Source organism: Pogona vitticeps, chromosome 1, assembly GCF_051106095.1.
Source record: "Pogona vitticeps strain Pit_001003342236 chromosome 1, PviZW2.1, whole genome shotgun sequence".
NCBI lineage: Eukaryota > Metazoa > Chordata > Lepidosauria > Squamata > Agamidae > Pogona > Pogona vitticeps.
The window spans coordinates 288,780,622-288,789,182 of NC_135783.1; the positions used below are offsets into that span (position 1 = coordinate 288,780,622).

Sequence of the window (8,561 nt, forward strand, 5' to 3'; positions counted from 1 at the left end):
GCTATTTACGGCCTTTTCTCTCTAAAGTAGCGCTTGAAAATTTCATGACCTTCTCAGTCCCTCTAGACTTGAATGTCCTTTCGGCAAGTAAGGGATTCTGGATCACAGATTGCACTCCACGGAGACTTCTCAAAATAGGAATCCATAGAGCCAAGTCCGTCCTTGAAGAAGTAGTGGGTGGATTTCTACCCTCCCAATTAGGAGGGAACAGGGCGACTGCGCATGCACAGTGGCAAATAAACAGGAATGGGTTTTTCTTATTGTGCCCAACCTGTGGGGTCTGCTGTAGGAACACTGATGGCAGGAAGCTCGGAAACCGCCTTATACGGTGTGTCAGACCATCAAGTGTCCACGTTGACAAGAAACAGTTCTCTGGGGTCTCAGGCAGGATCCCTTTCCAGCCCATCCTGGAGATGCTAGATTTAGACCCTAGAACTTTCTGCAGGCGAAGCCTATGTTCCTACTCCAATCACGGTGTTCTCAGGCTCTTCTGTCCCATTTAACAGCCTAAAAACTAAAACATTTGTTCAAGTCTTGGCCCAGGACGAGAGAAAGGGAAGGGGGAGAGCGAGGTCGGATTCTTTGAGTTAAAGAACTCAAGTACATACGGAAGACAATCCATGGTGGAGAAATGCGAACTAAACCGAAAACTTGACATAGTACGGCAAGGAAGATGCCACCAAAGGCCATTTTCTGCCTAAGTCTGATGGGTGGTGATTTACTTGGAAGAAACTGATTGGGAATTCAAGGGAAAAAGCTCCCCGCGTATCCTCCGAAAAGCATTCATTCAAAGGTCCCTTTCTGTTCGGTTGCAGTTTTGTAGGGTCTCGGGGGTGTCAACGTATTTCGGAATGTATCTGACATGTCCGGTTGTAAGGGGAATTTTATTTAAAAATAAAACTTTGGTTTAAGTTGGGTCGTGGGTGTGACTTGACTCCTGAAATATTCATATAGGTCATCACCTGGCTTTGAAGTAAAGGTACTGGACGGTGTGGCTTCGCTTCGGATGATGAGGATCGGGTATGCGTTTTGTTTCAGGTAAATACAAATTACAGGGCAGGTACGAATTTATTTCTAAATAATATGTGAGGGTGTTCAAACTCATGGGTCAAGGTAACAGGAAGATGTAAAGTAACGCCTTTTAAGTGTGCTGGTGTAGATTCACAAGAGATTCACATCAGTCCCCTTCCTGACATAATCTCGTTCCTAGGGAGCAGATACTGGGAGAGTTCCTGTCTTGGGATTCTTACTTCCAGACCCCCATAGGCCCCATTGGCGGGGGATTCTGAGAACTGTAGTCTCCAGAAACGAGGTTATCTCCTGCTTCTGCATTTGTATTGTTTTCCCGACCGTGGGGTCATTCCCTGATTTTTTCCAGAAATGAATTCTCCCAAATTTTAATAAAGTGCACAGGTTTATTTCCCTTTTGCCGCCTTCCGATCGGAAAAGAATCACTTTCAGAGTGTCTTTGGGAGGGGGGGGAAGGTGAGAACCCCCTTTTATCCGAAAGATGAAGCTCTTTTCCATAACACTTTCCCTCGCCCACCCCGGAACTCTCCCTTCCGCTGTCCTTGCTCGGGCAAACCTCTCCAGGGTTCAGTTCTAGCTGTCTCCTTTCAAGAGTTTTCTTTCTTGTTTAAAGTCTCCCATCGAGGACAAAGAGGGAGGGCCTCCTCCTTCGGGGTACCTACTACCTGACCCACCAGAAGCCGAGGCCACCTATTTTTGCAACGCGGCTGGCTGCCGGGCACGACGGAAAGGACATTTCTGCGCTCAGCTGCCAAGCGCGAGGCGTTCCGCGTGCGCCTTTTATTTGTGGGGCCAGCAATGCTTAGCAACACCGCGGCTCCTCCCGCCCCACCGAGGGATGCTTTCCGACCCTTCTGTGAATTGGAGATTAGCCTTTAAGGCTGCAAGAATCGAATGAGGGCCGGGGGAGGAGGATTTTCAGAACCCCTCCCCCTAAAAATCTCAAATATACACCGATGGCTGGTAAAACTCAGGGAAATTCTTTTGGGACAGAATCCTTCATTTCATGCTAAGCTGGGGGAGTATGGGGGTTGTAGTCCCTTATCCCCAAAACTTTCCCAAGCTGTGGTGGTGAATGTAGTACATCTTAATGAACAGGCAAGGGACCTGTGCTAGATGCCATATAATCGCTTCTCACTTTTAACGACCCTGAGAGGGAAGGAATGGTTCATCATTGTCACTCTCTAGTCAGTTTCCATGGCTGGTCAGAGGTTTCAACCCAGGTTTCCTGAGTCTTAGCCCATCGCTGTCCTCTGCTCTACACGGCCTCTCTCAGAATCTATCCACAGAAGGGTGGGGGGCTACTTCGATATAAGACAATAACGATAAGACGGCATCCCCTTCATCCCCTTTTTTCTTGCCTGCTTTTGATCTCTGGGTGGTACAGAAAATCTGCCTAGGCGTGTCAAAAGTCACACACACACACACACCAGCTCTTGGTAGGCAGAATTTGCAGCGGCATCGCAGTCTTCTACACTTTGAGGACAGTTTTTCTGAAATCCGTTTCATTCATCCCAATCCTCAAACTCTCCAGGGGAGATGCCCAAGCTCAGCTAGCCTGGATTTCACTACAGTTGACTGAGGTTTCTTCCGGGTGAATGTATGAGCTGGAGACTGCCAGGGAGAGATGAGGTGGAGTTCTGATTCCGGGGCAATGGGAGGAGCATAGGAGCCTTTGAAGTCTTCCAAGATCCCAAATGTTGGGAATCACACATCTTCTGTTCAATTTTTTTTAAAAATGTAGCTTAAGTTTCTTTAGATTCGTCCAAATGTGAAGCCCGTCTCTTCGCTCAAACGCTTTCCCATCGACGTCAATGCCTGTCCCTACTAAGCGCTCTTACGAGATGTCCTCATAAAATTTATCCAAACTGAGGTCCGATGGCCACGTTGACTGGACTGTAAATCCCATTGAATTTAACGGCACTTTCTGTCAATTAGTGGTTATACAGTTGCAACTCAGTGGCGGCTGATACCTACGAAGTCTGGTAAGACGAGCGACCTTTTTATTTTCTCTATGGTGGAGGGCTCGAGGGATGTTGGAAGGCTGGGGTGGGCAGCGCTTCTTCTGTCCAAACAGTGGAACCTCTCCTATGGTGCAAAAATCAGGGATGCACGTCCAGAGATTGGGGGCAGGGAGAGCACAGGATGGCCACCTCTCCCTGGAGACCTGCCTGGGAGTGACACGTGGCTTGTTCTGCAAGAGTCACAGGCCTGGTCTCTGCCAGAAGTTCAGCACATATGCATTGCATCCTGTGTCCCAAAGCAGAGACACCTGGTTGTGGTGGGTGAGGTGGCCATGAAGTGCCAGCAAGTCAACCACGGGGGCTAAACCCCAACTACACCAAGGATGGGGAACATGTGGTACTCCAGACTCTATCAGATTATAGTCCCCATCAACGCTAGATTTAGACTACAGATTATGGGAACTGTAGTCCAGCGACATTTAGGCAGCTTCACGTTTCCCATCCGTCACTTGCTGATCGTACTCATCATTTGAAACAGTCAACGGGTGTTTAAACAACAGAAGTACTCTAGAACAATAACAATTTTCTTCAGAAATTGAGTATTGTACTAAATTCATTGACTTTGGGATGGTCCCTTCCAATACTTTTCTTCAGCTTGAAGGGAGGGAATCAGAAATTCCCGAATCCAACAGTCAGAATGACCAGTAGGCATGTATCACAGGAATTCTAGAAACTATAGTCTTTGAAAAAACAAAACAAAACACCCCCCCCCAAAAAAAAACCTTCCCACTGTTTCCCCGGGTGAGAAGAGCCAGCCTGTATAGCCTTGTGCAAACTGCACAATTCCAGAGTTCCCCCTCCCAAGAAGGGAATGGTAAACCATTTCTGAGTATGCTTTGTCCAGGAAACCCTGGAAAGGGTCACCATATATGGAATGACGGGGTGAAGGCAATTAATTAGTCCCTACTGAAGGCTGCAATTCTGTATAGAGATGCCGGAATATGGACTTCAGTCCTCTATTGTTGGTGTTATTTAGACCCATGTCCAATAGCTTCATTTCCCCAATCTCCGCCCCTTAAATGAAAACAAGCCAGTCTAAAGCTGATGAGAATGGAATTGTTAGGGTGTGTGTGGGGGGGGAATTCACGTTTCCATATTAATAGATTCAGCGACTGACTCCAGGTTCGCAGTACAGCAGCAGAGCGGTGGGGGCGAAGATGTCCTTAACAACATCCAATGTACAATGAACAGGACTTCAAAAGAGCTCAACATCTGCTTGAACATGAACATTCTTTTCCCCCACAAACGTAGCTTGGAAACGTCATGTTTTGGACTACACTGCCCAGAATTCCCTAGTCAGCATGCCCAGGCTTCGCTTTTTAGTAACAAAAAGAGGACAGCCGAAACAGAAAGGCATTGGCTAGATATATATTATAACGTTCTGCATTTTATGTTTTATCGTTTCTCTGTCTTTTTGCATTTGTCTGAGAACTTCTTCCTCGAGCATACTCTCGATCCAAGGAAGTATCTTTCGATAACACCCCATTTCAAACGGTTCTTCTTCGTCTTCTTCTATAAAAGTCCTGATTCCATATCATATGGCAGAATCGAGAATACACACAGCCATATAATACCTGTTTTCAGAGCCTTATATGAAAAGGCTTTTTCGTTGCATATTGCTGTCTTCATTTGGACGTAATCTTCGTCCTAACTTTTCTTACGTGGCTCTATTCTCCTTGGTTAATTCAAGAAAATGTTAAGGTACTTAATTTGTGAACACATTCCTCACGTTCATTTTGGATCTTTACCTGCATTTCTTGGGCTGTTTGCATTTTACTGATCAGAATTAACTTTGTTTGCTTAACCTAATAATAGCAAGTAATACTGGATCCTTTGCATACCGGATGTTGCTGACTATCGCTCCATTGACAACGCCACTTTCATTTGAATCCGAAAGAGCTTCTCTAAAGATGCTTCTTAGAGTATAAATTGAAAACCAGTGGCAAGAACGTACACCTTGGAACATTTTTGTTCCTACCTCTGAGTAAGGGTCAGTCACTAAGCCAATTAAGAGAATACACCCACCGTTCAAGAGCGTTCCTACCAAAAACGCAAGCACCTAACTTCGTAAGAGATCGCATGCAGCTGGTTTGAACTAGTTTATGAAGCTCTCCTTCTCTGTTGCTCTATCTGAGAAACTAAACCAGTGGTTCATCAGATGTTGGACTCAGAATTCCAGAACCCTGACTAACTGACTGGGTCTTGCGGAAAGTGACTCCACCAACAAGACCAAAGTTTGGGAACCACTGGGAATTTAATGATTGTCCTTGGTTTGACAACCAGGCACCATCTAGACGCTTTGACGACTAACTTCCCTCCATCCCGTTGCACAAAGCCAATGGCTAAGACACACAGCTTGAAAAAGTTACTTTTTGGACTCTCACTTCCAGATTTGCAGCCAAAAGACCCAGCAGATCTCCTTCTTGACATTCTCAAATCAGTTTTCAGCTTTGTGGAAAGTTGGTTTGTTGCAGGAGATAAAAATCCACTGGGACTTAACCACCGGCAGATAGTATGGATTCTTGCCAAGAGAATCCAGCGTTCTTTTAACTCCGTCCTCACCTCCTTTGTGCCGGAAACAATTCCACTTGATTTATTTCACTCTGGGCTGATTCCTGAAGAGCAACCTGACCGAATCTACATCCCAGTATTTGTGAGTCAGAGAGCCGTTGATGTGCTAGCTTGCATGCATAGCATAGATCCTATTTAACTTAATGGCATTCCAGCCAGCGACTTCATCACCCTAGTCTCTTTGTTTTCCATTGATCGGAGGAGCGCTGAAATCTTACTAAGTCATACTAAGCTATAATCAAACATTTGCTACTACCCTAAAGCTGGGATCCTATAAATATATTTTTTTTGTGGAAGGAAGTCGCTCTCCATTCTGAGAAACTTACTTCTGAATAGAGAAGTACATGCTAGCTCATTCTGTGATTGAATTTTGCATGCAGCACCTCTGACGACGTGGCCATAAATTCTGCAGGCGCTCCACTCCCAAATGCATACAGTTGTGATGATCCACCTCAATAAATTAGTTCTAGCAGTCATAGTTCTAGGAGCAACTCTTTGGTAGTGCTATGAGTCTCAATTGCTCATTCAAGACTGGGCCACCTCAAAATACTCTATACAGTAACAACAATAGTTCACCATACTGTAACACTGCTGGGAAAATCCACTCTCAGATGCTGTGAAGATTGGAACTAAGGGGAAAGGAAAGGGGTAGTGGCAGGTGCTGTCCTTGTCCAGCAAATCCCTCTGCTTCGACCATACCAAACTCCACTGGGACACCATGTACCTGCTCGATTTCCTCTAGCAAAAAGAAGCAGTAAAACATGTCCATCACAGCTAGTGAAGGACGTATGCCAAGTTTTAAGGCTCGAGCTAACCAAAAACACTCAAGTGTTTGTATAGCTTCAGGACATTGCCCTGTCTATCCTAAGAGCACCCTTCAACTTCATATTGCAAATGGGAGACTGTACTGAGAGTGATTACTGAAGTAATCAAAGACATTCACAGTTGAGATCAGGCTTGACTTCAAGTCTTCCTCTGCCCCACCTCCACCCCCCCCCCCAGCTTCCTAGGCATTGTATCATAGCTTCTAGGGTCAGTGTAGTTCCCAAACAAAAACCCCACAATACACACCTTGTCTAGTTGATCCAAATGCTGTTGATGAAGGTATTTGATATGGAAAGGGGTGCTCCTCCTTACATAGGGACATTAGTTGCAGGCATGAAATAATAACTGGAGCTGACTTTGTGTCCAAGCAGTGTGGCCTGGCATCCATTGGGCTTGAGGGGGGCAGAAGTTCCAGAAAAAATAAGTGGAACCAAGGGTAGCCAAACAGAAGTAGGGGAAAGAGTGGTATTCATGCACACCACCTATGGAGGCAGGCAGGCAGGCAGGCAAGCAGTAAGCATTCAGAGATACATACAAAGAGAATGAAACACAAACAGAGCCATGACCCTTTTGTAAGATGGCAGGCAGGACTGGGGTAGTTGCGGGTAACCTGAGACCAAGTTGAGCCAGTGGCCTACTTCATTTAGTGGACTAGCCCCCACATTTAAGTGGATGAAAGAGTGAAAGACATGCCAATAATATAAGGTTTATAATTGTAATCACATTACTGGAAAAGAGAGAGAAAGAAAGCAAAATTTTGAAACAAGAAGTGAGGAAGGTTGAAGAAGTAAGCTCAAAAGCAAGATTACAGTTGATTAACATGAAGATGAAAATAATGACTACTAAAAAAAATACATAATTTTAATTTGTCTTTCCATAATTTTAATGCTCACAGTGAAGAACTTTAAATGGCAAAGGATTTTCTTCTTTATCATCAATCAAAATGGAATCTGAAGCCAAGAAATCAGAAGAAGGTTGACTCTTGGAAGGGCACCTATGAAGGAACTAGAAAAGATCCTTAAGAATAAGGATGTGTTGCTGCAGACAAAGGTCAACATGATCGATACCTCAGTATTCCTGATTACTGTGCACAGATATGAAAACTGACAGGAAAACAAACACAGAAACAAATAGCATGTGTTTTGTGATTAGAGCTTTGCAGAATGCTGCAGGTGGCCAGAATGGCAAATGAGTCAAAGCACTCTTTATTTTTTGTTTTGTTTTGACAAATCAAGTGTTATAAAACTATCTAAATCTTCCCATCTATGCATGTAAAAAAAGATTCCAGAGAAGAATGAAGTTGTACCTGTGCAACCAAAGAACCTGCCTTGTTTCAAAGCATTGTTAACATCAGAATAAAAATATGAGGCGTTTGTTCCTGAATAATCTGAATGTCAACAGGCTAACTTTTCCCCATCACTTTCCCACTGTGCTGAAGAAAATGCCCTTCATTGTCTCTTGGCTATCAAGCCTTGGCAGGCAGAGAGAAATGTCTGTATTAAACATGAGGAATAAATAACAGAATGGCTATTGATTTAGCTGTTTATTATGCAACGATCTGGCGGAAAGCCAAAGGACATCCTAAAAAAAAAGTTTACATTTACTCTTCATAACATAGCCAAGGATCTCCAGCTAAGAAGAGAGGAGGTCGTGTTGCACTATGTTAGGCCATCCTTTCTCCTAGTTCTGCATTGCCAGTTCTGATTATCAGCTCCTCTTCAAGGTTTCTGGCTAGTTTCTTTTCTAGCCCTGTCTGAAAACCCCAGGCAGACTCCCAATCAGGCCTGTTCTGAAATCAGCCTAGATTGGTATGTTGGGGCCAATTTCTCCAGAAGCGAAAGCTACTGAATGCATGATCTATAAGTTCCATTTATAGTGTAACACTGATTTTAATTTCCAATATCAGGAGCCAAATTCCAGTTCTCACTTCCTTGTTAAGTGGAACTCACTTTTCAAAGAGACAGGTCTCGGGTTACAAACGGCCTTTGCTTCCCATACTAAAATCACGATTTGACCCACAATAAATACTTCTTAGGGAGAAAATGACGGCACAGTGGAGATCAGGGCCTGTATATACATACAATATTCTATATTTCTGGATCGTGCGCGTGG

At 44.4% G+C, this 8,561-nt stretch overlaps 1 long non-coding RNA gene across 1 annotated transcript; it reads left to right on the plus strand.

The window, feature by feature from the left end:
- The first annotated feature begins 2,802 nt into the window (after positions 1 to 2,802).
- Positions 2,803 to 7,811, plus strand: LOC144587890 (uncharacterized). The gene is made up of 2 exons (XR_013543120.1): positions 2,803 to 3,014; positions 7,345 to 7,811. It is a non-coding gene; the product is annotated as an uncharacterized LOC144587890 (long non-coding RNA).
- The last annotated feature ends 750 nt before the right edge of the window (positions 7,812 to 8,561 follow it).